Below are 17,474 nucleotides of genomic sequence, written 5' to 3'. Positions count from 1 at the left end.
CTGACTTAAGCTGAATAATGAGAATATTTTATTCTGTAGAGTTGCTTATAGGCCCTGTTTACATCTGGTATTAAGATGCGTTTTTGTCGATCGAATCACAAGTGGACAACGCTAAATACTGGTGTAAACGGAGTCTAAAATGTTTTCAGCTTGTCCACTTTGGACCACTTCCAGAGGTAGTCGAAAACACATTCACCAAATTGCTTTCGTGGTGTAGACGCTCATGTGGCGACAAAAGTCCGCCTACTGACCTAACATTATGGGAAGCGTGCTAGCCAGACGGGATTTAAACTTTGTCAGCTGAAGACCCAAGTTTGGTTTGAAGACAAAAAATATACCAAGCACAATGTTCTCTCACCATTCCTGATTTCAAACACACACTCATAGCGTTCGGCATGGTCTTGCGGCTATCAGAGCAGAAACAAAAGCTTATGCTCTCCATATTTTTTTCCGTCATCTCTGTGCGTGTTCATATGTAAATTGTGCAAGCTTATTTTGTCCATTAGATCGAAAGATCTGAAAAAATCCCATACATTTACCCACCTATAGACCCTGAGAAATCAGGACAGAAGTGGTTGAAAGTGGACAAAAGAGACGAGGATGTGTCTCCCTCGTCTACTTGTGGTCTGATCGACCAAAAAGCATGTAAACGTAGATGAACTGAATTGAACTAATCTCATAACTGATGAACTTTGAACTGCCTTCAGCTGAATAATGACACAATTGTCTTCTGTAGAGCTGCTTTAAAGGACAAAAAATGTCTCATATTTGATGAAGTTTGTATCAATAATAATTAATTTCCTTTATATTACTTTGAAGCTGTATTGTATAAAGCACTATATAAATGGAGACTTATCTTGCCTTGAACATGAAACCTGTTGAAAGACATTTCATTTTTGCAATTCTGCTCGGTGCCACTAATGATGTCGAATTTCAAAAGTGCAGCACCAGCACTCCATGATCTTGTATATAAACTTAAGAGAGGCAGAAAAGGTAGAAGGATATTGTAAAGAGAGAAGGCGAGCTTTATGTGTGCAGAAAGAGGAGCTAATCAGCGCAGAGCGCTCAGCCTATCACTCTCTCCTCTGCCATTGTTACTGGCCTCACTGGCCTGTACTGAGCTTCTTAGTTGGTAATTATGTCAGCTCCAGCCTAAATGATTTATTATTTATTTTGCCAGACTGCAGCCTGAGAGACAGCTGCCCCTGGAGTGGTCATTAATGTGCTATCTGGCCGGGCAGGGCGCGGCTCCTATGATCCTGACCCAATCTCAGATCCTAATCCAAGGAGGAAGGAGGCTGCAGGCCAGGATTTGGCGGCCAAGCTATCTCACTCTCTATAATTGATAGGTTTTAGGTGATTATACGCTTCACGTGATTAAGATCTATAACGATGTATTGATCGGACTGCACTGGGATTCGACCAGGGGGTGTGAGGCATCCACGACTACCCGCTCCACCCTCCTTCCCCCCAACCGATGGTTTGACATTTTGATATCTGACATTAGATAAAAGTGCACGAGTGTGTATCTGTACGTGTGTGTCTTTTCCTCCCCGTACGGCGAACCTGCAGATGAAAGGGACGAATGTTGTTTGAGTTTATGAGTACATACATATTTACAGTGTGCGCGCGCGGAAACATGCACATCTATCAATCCGGGGATCAGAAGAGGAGCTGGATTGGATTTTGAAGGTTAGGCTGAGAAGCCTGTGGGTGGGTGATTATTAATTATGATAGCTGTAGACTCAGATTTTATCCTGCAGTCGGAGACCTGTGGGACATCAGCTGAGCCGGGTTGGCTGACACTGAGACAATCAGGAACAGGATGATGTGGCACTTGATGGGAACGCAGTGGGGGAAAAAAAAAACGCCACTTTCATCTACGACATCGGGAATGATTTGTAGCGCTAATACTGTATGTAACAGCATAGAAATAAAAGTGGTGTATTTTGGAGCAGAAACTCAGGATATTGGCTACAAAAAATGTATTTGAAACTGTTGCTTTCTAAGCTACAAGCTAATAAAGTAGTTAAACTATAGCTGAGCTACACTTTAAAACACAAGTTAGCTATGCAAATAAATACATTGCAGCTATTTAACTTTCTGAAATGGTGACAGCATATGTCAAAAAGTATAAACAGCAGCATTTAACTAAATATATCACTTTAAAAAAGCAATGCAAGGAGTTAAACGGTTTGAAGAATCGTTTAATCGATTGGCGAGTCATGTTAGTGAATCGTTTGTTTACATGAATAATTTGAATTCATGTGAACTAATTCACTAAAATGAATTGGGCCTACAAATATGAGATGATAAAGCATTTAGAAAAGTATGATTTATTTTATATGTACCGTTTTTTTAATGGCTAAACCATTTTTCATCGCTAAACTCAAAAAAGATTTTCAACACTTTTAAAGGTGCCGTAGAACGTCTTTTTAAAAGATGTAATATAAGTCTAAAGTGTCCCCTGAATGTGTCTGTGAAGTTTCAGCTCAAAATACCCTATAGATTTTTTTAATTAATTTTTTTAACTGCCTATTTTGGGGCATCATTAAATATGAGCCGATTTAGGCTGCGGCCCCTTTAAATGTTCACGCTCGCGCTTGCCTTAAACAGCATAAACAAAGTTCACACAGCTAATATAACCCTCAAAATTGTTCTTTACAAAGTGTTCGTCATGCAACATGTCTAATTGCGTAAGTATGGTATTTATTTGGATGTTTACATTTGATTCTGAATGAGTTTGATAGTGCTCTGTGGCTAAAGCTAACATTACACACTGTTGGAGAGATTTATACAGAATGAAGTTGTGTTTATGCATTATACAGACTGCAAGTGTTTAAAAAATGAAAATAACGACGGCTCTTGTCTCCGTGAATGCCTTAAGAAACGATGGTAACTTTAACCACATTTAACAGTACATTAGCAACATGCTAACAAAACATTTAGAAAGACAATTTACAAATATCACTAAAAATATCATGGATCATGTCAGTTATTATCGCTCCATCTGCCATTTTTCGCTATTGCTCTTGCTTGCTTACCTAGTCTGATGATTCGGCTGTGCACATCCAGACGTCCTGCCCTTGTCTAATGCTTGAACATGGGCTGGCATATGCAAATATTGGGGTCATACATATTAATGATCCTGACTGTTACGTAACAGTTGGTGTTATGTTGAGATTTGCCTGTTCGTCGGGGGTCTTTTAAACCAATGAGATTTATATAAGAAGGAGGAAACAACGGTGTTTGAGACTCACTGTATGTCATTTCCATGTACTGAACTCTTATTTAACTATGCCAAGATAAATTTAATTTTTAATTCTAGGGCACCTTTAAATGCTACCAATCAAAAATTATAGTTAATTTAGAAGCCTTGCTACTTTTGTTTTACTTATCTAGGCACTCCTCAAATTGACAATTTCTCAAAGTAATTAAGTAATTAAATGAAAAGATTTAGAATAGATCTAATTATGTGCCACTTTTAAATGTGTCTGAATGCATATAACCGAATGTGTCGTTGCCCAAAATTATAAATAAATTTTGTCAGGTCAGGATCTGAGATTAGGGTAACAGAATTAAATTTACCAATAAATACAAATAATAAATCTAGTTATAAAATGTTAAAAAATTATAAATGGCAACATTTAACTAAATATTGCACTTTAAAAATAAAATGTATTTGATCAGTGAATCATTTGTTTTCATTAATCATGTGAACAAACTGATTCACTAAAATGATTCAGACCTGCCATTATTAAAAAGTGCATACATGTGACCAAAAAACACCACAATGTACTGTTTTTTTTAATCGCTAAACTGTAAAAGCAGCGTGTTATTCAAGAAGAGATGGCATTTAACAAATATAGTTAATCTAGTAGCATTTCTACTTTTGTTTTAATTAGCTACTCCCTAAATTGTGAAATAACTTCTCAATGGTATGTAAAACATTTTTGTCAAATTAAAAGATTCAGGAAAAATCAAATGATGTACGTATAACAGTAAGTGTCTTGCCAATTACCCAAAGCTCAATCAATCTTTTGTTCAAGATGGAGCTTTTTAAACTGACTCTTTGGCTATCAACAAGCTTCCCTGCTGTCGATTTACCATGCGAGAATCCATCCCTCTTGGTAATAAACAGAGTGCAGAAGGGAAACAGAGCAAGAGTGGGGAAATTAAAGAAAAGCAGACAGAAGCATTTCTAGCTCATTCCTGCATTATGGCGCATTTCCATTTTTTTTCTTCAGTCTTAATCTCCATTGAATGACTGTCATCGCCCTCCGGCAGTAATTAGGAACGGACTCTGGACAACAACAGACAAGTCGGCCTAGCTTGTCTCAAGCAGCAAATTACCTTTAGCTTATGGTAAGCAATATTCCGTGCCAGGCAACTTTTACTGCTGATTAGCAATTAGCCCAAACTACCAGCAGCCGAAGAGCTAATGTTTAATTTGGTCTGCTAATGATAGACTCCCATCTAGTGTGCACAAGCTGGGAGAGCGAACTCAGAAGGAGGGGGCTGGGTGTAGAAACGTATGGATTTCTTCTTAATTCCTTTTCATTTACAACCTGACAGGCCTGCAGGAAGTAAGGAAATTTCTTAGCGATTAGTAATGGCTGCCCCCTCAAAGTGGCAAACGAATGTTAATGCTTCTCTTCAAGGCCTTTGCCCAGAAAATACAAACTCCCGAGGCCAAGTAATCATAGTGTTTTCTTTCACAAGCACAAAATTGCATTAACAAAAGGTGACAGCGAAGAAATTAAGTGCACTACGTGACAAGAAGAACATGGACAGCTCCCGCTAATTGCTAAAAGGTGCATAAAATCATACATATAACTGCTTAGATGAACTTTTCAGACCCTAATGAAATTGAAAGTGAGTCTGGAGTGAAACAGCTCAACCTGGACTACACAAAAACCAAACCTGAAACCTTTTGGGATGAATTGGAACTGCTAATGCTAGTCAGACCGCGTATCAAAAGTACACAAGTGAGAACTCTCATTGGTTGCTAAATACCTTGTTTTCCGTAAAGAGGCTCTGCATTTGTTTGCAAACATGAGCAAGTGGTGTCAGCGGGGGCTTCAAAGCGTCCCTTAAGACCCTGCTAATCATTCTCATGTAACCGAGCACACACTTGTGGGCTGGACCCGCCAAATCAGGTGGACTAGCTACAGCACTCACTCAAGGCAAGTTCAGCATAGATGCTTGTTAAGAATGTGCAATGGTTACCGTGGGAATTATCCCATCCCTCGAGGCTAGGGAGTTCTTGGCGCTAATGAACGGCAAGGATGAGGCTCGTTATCCTCCTCTGTCTGTCTGATATTCAGCCACAGTGTCTCATCTCGCACACGCGCCTCTCTCTAGTAAAGATGGAGGATAGATAGTGGATTTCGCTCTCACGTGGACCAGCGCTCCGAGATTTATCCCCTGCGGTATACGGTTAGACTGAGAGATGATATTTCTCAAAGAAGCTGAAGGTCATTATCGGCCACGTTCATGTTGCATGCAAATACTGTTGTCACTTTTCTGTGTGCCTAATTACTTTCTCTACACATATTGTTTGGTTGTTTTAATTTATATTCTATAACTGAATTCTTGCAGAGATGATGGCTTTTCATACAAAATTATTGTTTATAGACTTGGAATGCACAAGTCGTATGGACCACAGTGTAAAAAAATATTGTTGGTTTAACTTAAAAAAGTAAGTTACCAGGTTGCCTTAAAAATGAGTTCATTGAAATTAAAAAAAAATGTAGTTAATGCAATGAAGGAGATTGGTTTAATAAATAGAAACTCAAAATATTATGTTATCTGAACCACATTAATTACGTAAGTTGATTTGACAAAAGAAAAAAAGTTAAATATATAAAAAAAATATTACTATAAAATATAAAATATGTATAGTGCTGTCAAATGCTTAATCACAATTAATCACACCCAAAATAAAAGTTTGTTTACATAATACAGTATATGTGTGTATATATATATTATGTGTATATTTAATATTTATATATATATATATATATATATATATATATATATATATAAAATGTATGTATGTATATATATACCCAAAATAAAAGTTTGTTTACATAATACAGTATATATATATATATATATATATATATATATATATATATATATATATATATATATATATATATATATATATATATATATATATATATATATATATATATACACACACACACACACACACATACATATATATATTTATATATACATACATATATATATATATATTTATACATATATATATATATATATATATATATATATATATATATATATATATATATATATATATATATATATATATATATAATTCTAATAATAGTAATAATTCTGAAGACATATTTTCTTGATAATATCACCCTTAATATTTTTACATAATTTTACAGTATAAATGTATCTTTAAACACCAAATTTCTGCCTGCCTACATATTTTAGGAAGGGTCCTTAGGAAGTTTGAAAACTCCTGATGTGGAAAAGTACAATGACTCAAAATTTCTCAGTTTTTGTTTTATGAAAGAAATATGGAAAGACATACTGGTTTGCAATAACATGAGTAAATGATGCTATTTCATAGTTGATAACAAGGATAAATGACATCAAGTTATTCTGCAAATGCCAGTCCTAGATTTGAGAAGCAAGTATAAAATAAAGTAGAAACACAGGAAACACAATCCTTCCCTTAGGGAGTGATGTTGTAAACTTCAGGCGCTTCATGTAGAGTTTGAAAAGAAAACTGGTTGTCCACGTTGACCAGTGTTGCATGTTGTTTGTTTACTTTTTCTTATTTCTTTCTAATTCTTCTCTCTCCATTTATTTTTTCTTTTCATCAGACACAACCGAGAAACAGGCAAGGTGTGGTTCTACTGCTTGGCAAGTTCAAAAGCAAAGGGATGTTTTCCTTTTTCTATCCAAAGTCCACAAACCCAACTTTTTCAAATCTGTGTTTCTGATTTGTGCAAGCTCTTGGGAATGACAGCGGTGGAAAAGAAAAGGTGCCTGTGGAATCGAGTGGTGGGAGAGGTAAAGAGGGACAGAGAGAGACAGAGGAATGGAAAGGAGAAAAAGAAAGGGAAGGAGAGAAAGCACTAGAACATGGAACTCTCTCACTCATCCTCTCTCTTTCATACACACACACACACACACACACACAAAAACGCAAAAAAGACTGACAGGCTGGAGCTTCAAAGCTTTAGCTTCTCTCTATCCTTCTTCTGGTGTGGAATTTCAATGCAGTATTTCATTTTTCATTGGGGGGTTGGGGAGGGTGAGGAGGTTGGGGCAGGAGGAGTGTGTATTCTTTCAATGATCCACTTCTGTCCCTCTTATAGTGCTGCTGTGTTTTAGTAAACTAATATCAACACAAATCCAGCCACACTGTCATCTGCAGCTAGTGTCTGCCACGCTATAAAACTGTACCTTTACAAAAATGTGATAAAGAAACCGTTTTTTTTTTTCCATATCTGTTTGTCACAGAGAAAATAAAAACTTTAGGTGTCCTATAACTTTTCCATTGAGATTAGAAGTTGTTAGAAGATGCATGAGTGGCGACAGATGTTGTACAGTATGTAAAATGTATCATGTTGCAGTTCCTTTGAGTTAATGGGCACCAAAGACATTTATTTATTTATTTATTTTTTTTATTTTTTTACAATCATTTGGCACTTGGTGAGAGTTTATTTTGAACCCTACATCACTTCATAGGGCTATTTTTAATAAACTATAAAAGTTTAAAAAATTTAACATTAGTGCATTAGGTATCATTAACTAACAATAAACAATACTTTTACAGCATTTATTAATTAAAAAGTAAAATTTAAAAAAATAAGCATTAATTTTATTTAATACATGCTATAAACATTTATTTAAAACATATATTTATAACTAATTTTCATCAACTAATTTTAACACATTGGACCCTATACAATAATAATGAATTTGATGTATAAACGTGTATAATGCATTAATGGTATTAATAATGTACATCTTTTCATAAATAATTGTAACCAAAGTTGAAATGCATTATAATATTTGCAGATTCCTTGTTAAAATTGGTTATCATGTTTTAATGCATTATACTTTCTTAATGTGTGTTCAATTAATAAATAAGTATTATAATGTATCATAACCATTTAGAATTATTAATGAGACCATAGAGTACATTATAAGGTGCATTAAAAGGCATAATTAAAAATACTTTTAAAATGCATTATATATAAAAGCTTTAAGTAAGTAAAGCGATACGAAACAATTTTCACCCAGAGCTTGCTGGTAAATTTCAGAACTAATTACAAAGAAATGGCAAGTAACACATTGATTTAAACATGAAATTTTAAAGTCAAAATATTTTCTTGTAAAACACACTGCAAAAACAACTTCAAAAAATATTTTTTACAGTGTAGCCGAAAAAACAAAAACACTTTTTTTTAATCCTCCAGTTTGTGCCATGCAGGCTGAAATCCCAGACTCTTAAACTCAACTTTTTTATTTTTTTATTTTATTTTTTACAAAATGTATCCATCTCCATCACCCGGTTGGTGGCTGGCCATAGACACCTTTGAGCCACCATTATTTTATCTTAGCGTACTTAAAGGTCTGTAGGATCCACAAGCCTTTGAGGGTAAGTGGTGCCTCTAGTGGCACATCAAGGAGGTGAGAGCAGGCGGAGAGGTCAATGCTCAGGGGTACCTCGGCTATCTCAACCTCGTCCTGGGGTGCTGCCCATAAGGGACGTGTCAGCGTGTTGCGCCTCTGATAAGGAAAGGTCAATCTGCTACCATCATCCCGTGGCCCGAGGCCCGCTGAAAATACCAGAAGAGAAGTCAAAGAGCCGCAATACATCTTATAATATCAAGTTTTCCTTTCTTTAGGCCCCAACATCGAAACCTCCGACCGTTTTCTCATAAATTCCTTCAGCAACATGCATCATTTTAAGATTCCCCTCCTTGAAGCGCACAATCACACACAGGCTTCTTCTTTTCCTGCCCCCACCCCCCCGAACCATCTCACTCTGTTATTTCTGATTAGCTGTAAACGAGCAAATATTTTCCCAGTGTTCGCCAGGTTAGATCCCCATTTAATTAAACTGGCTCATTATGTCGCTCTCTGATTAGTGGAGGGGAATCAATTATTCAATTCACAAACATGGGCCGCAGGAGCTGGAGGTGCACAAAGAGCTGCTCATTTAATTCCAAGGACACTAATTAGCTACAAAGCAAAGCTGCAACTTTCTGTCTCTCTTTCCCCCACCCTCCTTCCTCAATTACCACAAACGTAGGACACTGGGTGTGAGGAGCGGGGAGGAGGGCTGAAGCAGACGAGAAGAGGAGAGCATGATGGGAAACGTAGGTGGGACGGGTCAAAACGTTCCTTATTTGGCAAGATTCCTGTCTTGTTAGCGGGGTCGAGATGTTGCGGACGGCGGTGTTATTTGCTGATATGTAGATCGGAGAGAGAGCTAAGCATCCAGGAAACGACCCCGGGGATTTCCAGCAGCTTCAAACTCAAAGGCCTGCCACTTTTGTTCTCCGCAATCAAACGGCGGGCAATTATCCGAATTATTGACAGCAGATTTCTCATTTCAACTGCAAATTAAGGCTATCAATAAAGCTTTCTGATGCAAAAGTGACTAATTAACCAACGGAGTGGAGCTCTGAAGCTGCGTTGTAAAAGGAAAAAAAACTCCAGTCGGTAGCACGTAGTGGAAACACAGGGGAACTAATTAGTTTAATTATCAAAACAGCTAATTAAAATTACACAGTTGCCTAATTAGTTCTGTGCTTCTTGCTGTCTCTCTCTCCCTGTCTCTCTTATTTCCTCTTTGCCCTCTCACTCTTTAATTGACAGGTTGAAGTTAAATATAAAACAGGAGGAGAGAGAGAGGAAAAAGAAGAAGGGAAATCATGTATGGTGGGGTACGGAGAGTTTAACACATTATCTCGGCTGGTGCCGTTTGCGCAAGTGGCAGCTATCTGGAGCAGGAAAACATCCAAGCAATTCTAAATTTTCTCCTACTAAATTCTCTTTGATGTGAATAAATGTATCCTCTTCTTGTTATCCTGACCAAAAACAACATGAGATAAAACTTGCCATTCTGTAAAAGACAAATTTAAAGTCAACAAAATTTTGTTTTTGTCATAGCTTTCATCTATATGCTAATCTACTCCTAAACGTTGACTAAATTCATTTTTACATCCATATTTATTTTTTTCTCTTTCAGGAAAATCGAGCAGTGATGACTCATCCTGCACTACAGAGATTTTTGTCCAATCAGATGCTCTCTTGAAAGAAAATGCCCCGCCCCCTCATACCACGTGACAGCAACTAGTAAGTAGTAAATCAGGGCAGTGATTAAAAAAACAGGGATGATCCATTCAAAATGTCAACATGACTTAAAACTGACAAGTTGTCGTTTTATTTGCTTTTTTGTTGATGATATAAAGATACTGGTTCTTCAAAACATAATAGCTTACTCCACCTCTGAAACAACGTTCCTTATGGATAAACACCTAATTTTTTTTTTTAATTCTTTCACTTGTTATTTTTAATATCCTTTCACTTTTACACATTACAAAAGTAAAATGGATTGTACTTGGAACTTCTAATAGAATAGAAGAATAGAAGTCTATTTTGAGAAGGAAAGTGGAGCAAAAATACTGTTAATAGGAGAATGGAAGCAAAAGTGTCCATTTTCTTTCTGTTTGCATTTGTGTGGATGTGTGAACAACAATATGATGACTGATACATGACTGTTGTATCATGTTGAAAGGTTATACATTTTTAGGTAAAACCGGGGCTTGAGTGTTTGTAAACCACTGGAAAACCACTAGCTACCAGTGGTTTTCAAAATTCAATAGCCACACAGTATTTTCACTGGCCACAATTTTGACATTGATACCATTAGGGAAAAACTGCCATATATTTTTAATATTATCTCATAATTTGGCAACAGGTATATTAGGTTGCTGTCTCTTTAAGACCTGACACATGGATCCATTATACCAGTGGTTCTCAAACATTTTTCCCAGTGGGCCGCACAATGGTCCAAGTGCAAGTCTCACGGGCCGCATATAATTGACATATGACGTAACCAATGCAAACCAATCAGACTTAATGTTATGGTATTAGCAGATAATACTATTATACCTAGATGTTGCACACAATAAATAACAAATAAAAACTAACTTACTGACATTAGCTTTACAATAATAATCAGTAATGCTCAATGAACACACAAAATGTATATACAATCACTTTAAGTTATTTAACTCTGTATGACTGTATGACTCTCTTCAACAGCATCGCAATAGTCACCAAACAATCAAATAAACGCCTTAATAAGCAAATATTACTCAACTCTTTTTACAAACAACACTGAGCGCACTGTAGGCTAATTACAATCTCTGACGATAGCATTCTGTCACGTTCCAATCCCTCGTGCAGCAGCGGATCCGCGAGCACGCGCAGAGTTGGGCTCATTCCAGCCGCGGGTGCGCTGATACGGTTATTTTACTGATTTAAAATACATCAAACAAACACAGTTCAGTCTTTTGAAATTGTAGGTTTTGCTTGTCAAGTTAATACTTTACTACAGAGCAAACAGGAAGGCTGCCCATCTCGCTCATTAACAGCAAACTGATTCTTCCATTCTTCTTACCTTTACTGCTGATGCTGAACAACTCTTCTTGTTTGCATGTGTTCCTTCATTTTATCTTCCACATTTAGTTTTTCTCCTTTAATAACAAACTTGACCATTTTGAGGCTTAAATTTACAAAATGAATGGCTACTGTATAAATTCTTCCTAAGCGCGCACCTGTGTTTGTTTCGTTAACTGAGTGATTGCGTCATTACATTGCCTGATAAATGCTCACCAAAATTATTTTATATGACAAATAAAGCATTATATCTCATTTATATTTATTTAATTCACTTTAATTTAAATTTTAAAACAAAAATAAATGGTATGCTATAATTTATTTATTTATTGTTTATTATTATTATTATTATTATTATTGTGGTCTATGGAAGCCCGTTTCCACCACTAAAAAAAAAAAAGCCACTAAAAAAAAAACGCCACTAAAAAAAAAAGATTAATTGCGACTTATCTCAGAATTCTGACTTTTTAACTCGCAATTGCGTGTTTATATCTCACAATTGTGAGTTATAAAGTCAGAATTCTGAGATATAAAGTCGCAATTGTGGAGTTTTTTTTTTTTTTTTGTGGCGGAAACGGGCTTCCATAGTGGTCGGCATATCGAGGGCCGCATTTACATTCGTGACGGGCCGCAGGTTGAGAACCACTGCTCCACACAGTGTTGCGTTGCGCGACACACGCCCAATTACGTCAAAAGTATACACTCACTGGATGTCATGGCAACTGAATCACGGAGGAAAACTTTAAATATCTCGCCTTCGCTTTAATTTCGGACCATCTCCAAAAAGACATAAAACACTAAATAAATGATTTTGACATGCGTTTATCAAAGTAGGAAATCCAGACTTTTAATCCCTTACACACAATTACTGCTGTTGAAATATGAAATGGAGGCGGGTCCGGATTGAATTCCCTCCGGGTCCGGATCCGGACCGGAGTCCGGACTTTGAGAAGTGCTGCATTATACTGTTGTTTTCTTTCTCAACTGTTTACATTCACTTAAAACATCACTGACTGTGTTTACGTGTGTTTACTTGCCAAAACCGGCATTTTGACATTACTTTGTGTGTATTTGACTGTTTAAGTGCAATAAGCAGCGAAAAAGATTTCAATTTAGTACTAAGAGGCAGATTTATGTACGCGCAATTTAGGTGTGAGCACAAAATCTGTGGGAATTAGTAAAATTATGCATGATAATCGCAATCCCACGCCAACATTCAAGCCCTGTAACACCAACAATATTCAACCGGAGCGAATGAAACGAGTGAGCGAGGGGAGGCGGGTTTGTGTGTCAACTTTCTGTCAGAGAGAGATGAGGGAGTGAGAAAGGGCAGCTAGTATCATGTATATTCTAGGTAAAATGAGTATTGGAATCATTTCAGATATTTCAGTAAAATTCATTCCGCCATAGTGGCTTGTATGAATGACTGCGTTTCATGCCACTGCCGAAATCCAGCAGGTTGACGGGTAATAATGTCAAGCCCTGCTACTAACTGCAAGTTACTTTGCAACTACATGTAAATGAACTCTCGTTAGTAGACTGTCTGTTTAATGTCTGCTTACACTTTATTTTCATGCTCCCCGACAGACATTCTACTGACTATATCTTTGCAACCACATGCAACTTATTCTACTTACCCGAACCCTAACTCCTACAGTCTGCTACAGTCTACTAAAACTCTAATGAGAGTTAGTTGACAATGACCATTGAAATAAAGTGTAATCTGTTTGGGTATAAAAGCATGTTGAGGAGCTTGTATCACCTTAAAAAGCACCAGTGGAAGGCCCCTTTCATTGTATGGGGTGTCTCTGTATATCAGATCGGCCTCTGAACATGTAAATGGGCCAGAGGCCCGTCTCACCACCTGGATCCTTTTGGCCATGCTGGTATTTTTAGCAACGCTAATCAGGCAGCTTATTATTTCTCGAGTTCACAGAAACTTTGAACTCCAGACTCCCTCTGCCTAAAAGATTCATGAAGGCCATGGCATCGGGGGACCTGCTTAAGTTTGCAGTGGGGTCAGAGATCGGCGTTATCCCTTCGGCAAGTGCAGAAAAACAAATTGCATATGTTAAGGGCATGCCTGGTACATAGTGTATTGTTCAATTCACGGTTTCTTTTCCCTGTGTTTAACTTTTACCTTAAGCTAGTTTTTAGGCTATACAGGCTTTACAGAGCTAACAAAACAGTTCTGTAAATAAGGGTAATAGACGACCCCCAAAATTGACTGCACTGGGATATTTGGTTGACCTTAAAAACAATAAAAAATCTTAAGTCAACCGGCAGTTATACAAACATATTGAGTTACTCTATATAACACATAGAACAGACACATGGTTTACCTACAGGTTTTATGACAATTTGCCAGAGTTATTTTAAAATTATTTATATACTATAGAATTTAATAATATTTTGAATTAGCTATTTTTATATTTTCAGTTTTCATTGTAATTTTAGTTTAAGTTTTAGTAATTTTGTTATGTGATTTTGTCATTTTTATTAGTTTTTGTTTTTTATATTTCATTTTAGCTCTAATGTATTTTTTATTTCAGTTTTATAGTTTTAGTAACTTTAGTACTTTTTTTTTCCATCAAATTTTTATATTGTAATTTATTTCAGCTTTATTTCAGTTAACAAAATGAATTGTAATAGTTTTATTTAACAATAACCACACAGATATTGTAAGAAGATGCGTGAAAACCTGGTGAAAACCAATGACATTTGATCATGTCATTGGTGTCCAAACTGATGAGTAAAGACGACATATTTGATGTTTGCCACCTGATGTCACCTGTTGGAGTTTGGGTTCCTTGCCGCTGTCGCCTTTGGCTTGCTTAGTTGGGGACACTTGACATTTGCTATTCAACAGTGTTTTGATCTGCCTGCATTGACACCATTGTATGCAAACTGAACTGAGCTGGATGATGACATCCCTGTTTACTCCAGTGCTGATATAGATAAATTAATAACTATTGACTCTTACATTGGAATGAATCAATACTGAATTTACTTAAGATGGATACTGACACCATTTTCTTTAAGAGCTGCTGTGCAGCCAAAATTATATACCAGTTATCACTGTAAAGCTGCTTTGACACAATTCTGCATTGTACGGTGACCGGGAGGGGACATGTTCGGTTCACTTAGTTTTGTCGCGGCCACGACATATAAACTCGTGGGAACGTGATAATATGTCGTGGCCACAAGATATTAATTCGTGGGAACGTGATAATAAGTCGTTCCCTCACCATATGATCTCGTGGCCACGACTTTACATCACGTGGCCACGACATAAGGATGTCGCGATGTAAAGTCGTGGCCTCGAGATCATATGGTGAGGGAACGAAATATTTTTCTCATGGCCACGATTTCATTATGTTGAGGGAACGACATCTATTTCTCATGGCCACGAGTTACATGTGTAAACAATCTGCGCTACCATAGCAACCTGGAACTATCAGAAATGGATAAGATTATTATAATATTTATTTTTAATTAAGAAAAAGTGCGGAATTAAGAAGTGATTATTAACATGTTGCCTATTGTGTTGTGTGCGATGTCTACAGCAGCATTCGAATGAAGTTTATCAATAAATATTAGAATATGCCGTGTATATTTTTATCACATCCAATAGTCTTTTAAATCCATTCACTGATTGTTAATTTTTTATTTCATATTTTTACATTATTTATTATTATTATTAGGCTATCATTATTGGTTAAATGTTTTTTATTCCTTGTTATGTAGCCCTATTTGCCTTATTTCCCCCTTCATTTCAGATCATGCCAATAAAATGTGGCTTTATGACTGTATTGTAGCCATGAATATAGGATAAATGAGCGTCTGTTATCATTTGTAGACCCTCGTGCCCGTGACAGCATTTGAATGAAGTTTGAATAATTTATTATTATTAATTGGTTGTTAAAAGAATATTTAAGCTTAAAAAAAAAAAAAAAAAAAAAAAAAAATCACTGGATATAGCCTAGACAAAAACTTAATTTGATCATCATTTTATTCATTTTATTTAGGTTTAATAGGCATATTAATAATAATAATGATAATAATAATATTATCAGATTAAAAGGCTGTGAGATGGGATGGATAAAATATGTTGTTCTCTCACCATATGATCTCGAGGCCACAACATCGTTACCTCGACAAAATGATCTCGTGGCCACGACTTATCACGTTCCCACGAATTAATATCTTGTGGCCACGACATATTATCACGTTCCCACGAGTTTATATGTTGTGGCCACGACAAAACTAAGTGAACCGAATATGTCCCCTCCCGGTCACCGTAGCATTGTAAAAAGCGCTATATAAATAAAGGTGACTGATGTCTAAAGCTGCAACAGAGGGTTTTCAGTGAATAATGACTTAAATTTTGATCTGTTCCTTACATAACCTTAGCGTATGGTTTCAGAAGACACAGAAACTCGAAACTTGTAGTTTTGTACATTGGTAATTTCATATAGATAGCCTACAATTTAATAGCATATAGTTTTATAATATGAATGGGATGTTCGTCAACTGATTGCACTCCATCGGAGTTTCCAGTGTTGACTGCTCCGTAAAATAGCCTAGTACTGAAAGCACTGTAATTTTGCTGTATTGTATAGGCCTACTGGAAAGTACAATACACAAATGTTATTTTGAGTTATGCCTGTTTCTGAACAAATAAAGTAATAATTGATGTCATAAATACACAAGCCTGATTTTTGTTTTAATTGTCAGAATATGACGAATAAAAAAGTCACAAACATGATGCTTAGCTTACATTCATAATTTAATGAATACATAATTCAGTTATAAATGAACATAGCCGACAGTTTATTATGTATGTAATTTTATTTCAAATGTCAGTGTTATGTCATGATTTGTCATAGGCTATTACACCAGTTTGTAAGGCAATTTTGAATGTGTTTCCTTAATATGTATAGACACGAACATTTTTATCGAGGGCTAAAAGGGCCAAAAACACGTGAATTTTAACACGTCAACAACACGTAAAATATGTGTTTTTCACGCGTATTTAACGTGGATTTCACGCGTTAATACGTGTTGGATATGTAAAACGCACTGATTTTTCACATGCAAACAACACATATTTTATGTGTTGTTGACGTGAAAATGCATATATTTTTGGCCCTTTTGGCCTTCCATACATTTTGGCCGAGTTAAGTTGGCAATTTTGAATTTAACGTGTAGACACACACAATTTGGTCGGTGTTAAAGCTGTAATTTGGCATGTGTTGCTCTACATGCAATTTCTGACCATGTTTCTTAAGGCATTATACCCTCTTTACCCTCATATTGATACTTTCTTTAGTTTATGGTACCGGCCCCATAAAGCGAAATGTTATAATGGAGTTATAAACACTATACTGTAAACATGGACTATTTTATTTCCCCTCACCCCAAAAACATATCCTATAAAATCCTATAAAGTTTATTCAGAATAGAACAAGAATGAAGAAGTACCTAAACACACCAAAATGAATTCATTTAAAGTGAAACTGAAAGTAGCCGGCCTTGGGCTCACGCCTACCTCTCTCATTATGAACTGCTTTGGAAAAGAGCTTGCTGAAAATATACCTAAATATTTTCATTTGTGTTCCACAGATTGAATAACACCGAGCAGATTCGAAATGCCATGCAGGTGAGTAAATAATGACAGATTTTTAATTTCTATGCAAACTATTTCTTTAATAATTATGCTAACTTCCATTTTGTTGTCATTTGTAAGAAACTTTGAAGTGAATTCTTCAGTGCACTTGTAAACC

The 17,474-nt window shown here is 36.2% G+C and overlaps 1 protein-coding gene across 1 annotated transcript in view; it reads left to right on the top strand.

Moving 5' to 3' along the window:
- The first annotated feature begins 10,258 nt into the window (after positions 1–10,258).
- Positions 10,259–17,474, top strand: part of arhgef39 (Rho guanine nucleotide exchange factor (GEF) 39) — a 100,601-nt gene continuing 93,385 nt past the window's right edge. Inside the window, exons 1-2 of the mRNA XM_067390970.1 lie at positions 10,259–10,359; positions 17,314–17,350. The gene's annotated coding sequence lies outside the window, so the exon portion shown is untranslated. The remainder of the gene's footprint in view (positions 10,360–17,313; positions 17,351–17,474) is intronic.

The sequence above is a fragment of the Chanodichthys erythropterus genome, chromosome 8 (genome assembly GCF_024489055.1).
Source record: "Chanodichthys erythropterus isolate Z2021 chromosome 8, ASM2448905v1, whole genome shotgun sequence".
NCBI lineage: Eukaryota > Metazoa > Chordata > Actinopteri > Cypriniformes > Xenocyprididae > Chanodichthys > Chanodichthys erythropterus.
This window is presented reverse-complemented; position numbering and strand designations above follow the sequence as displayed.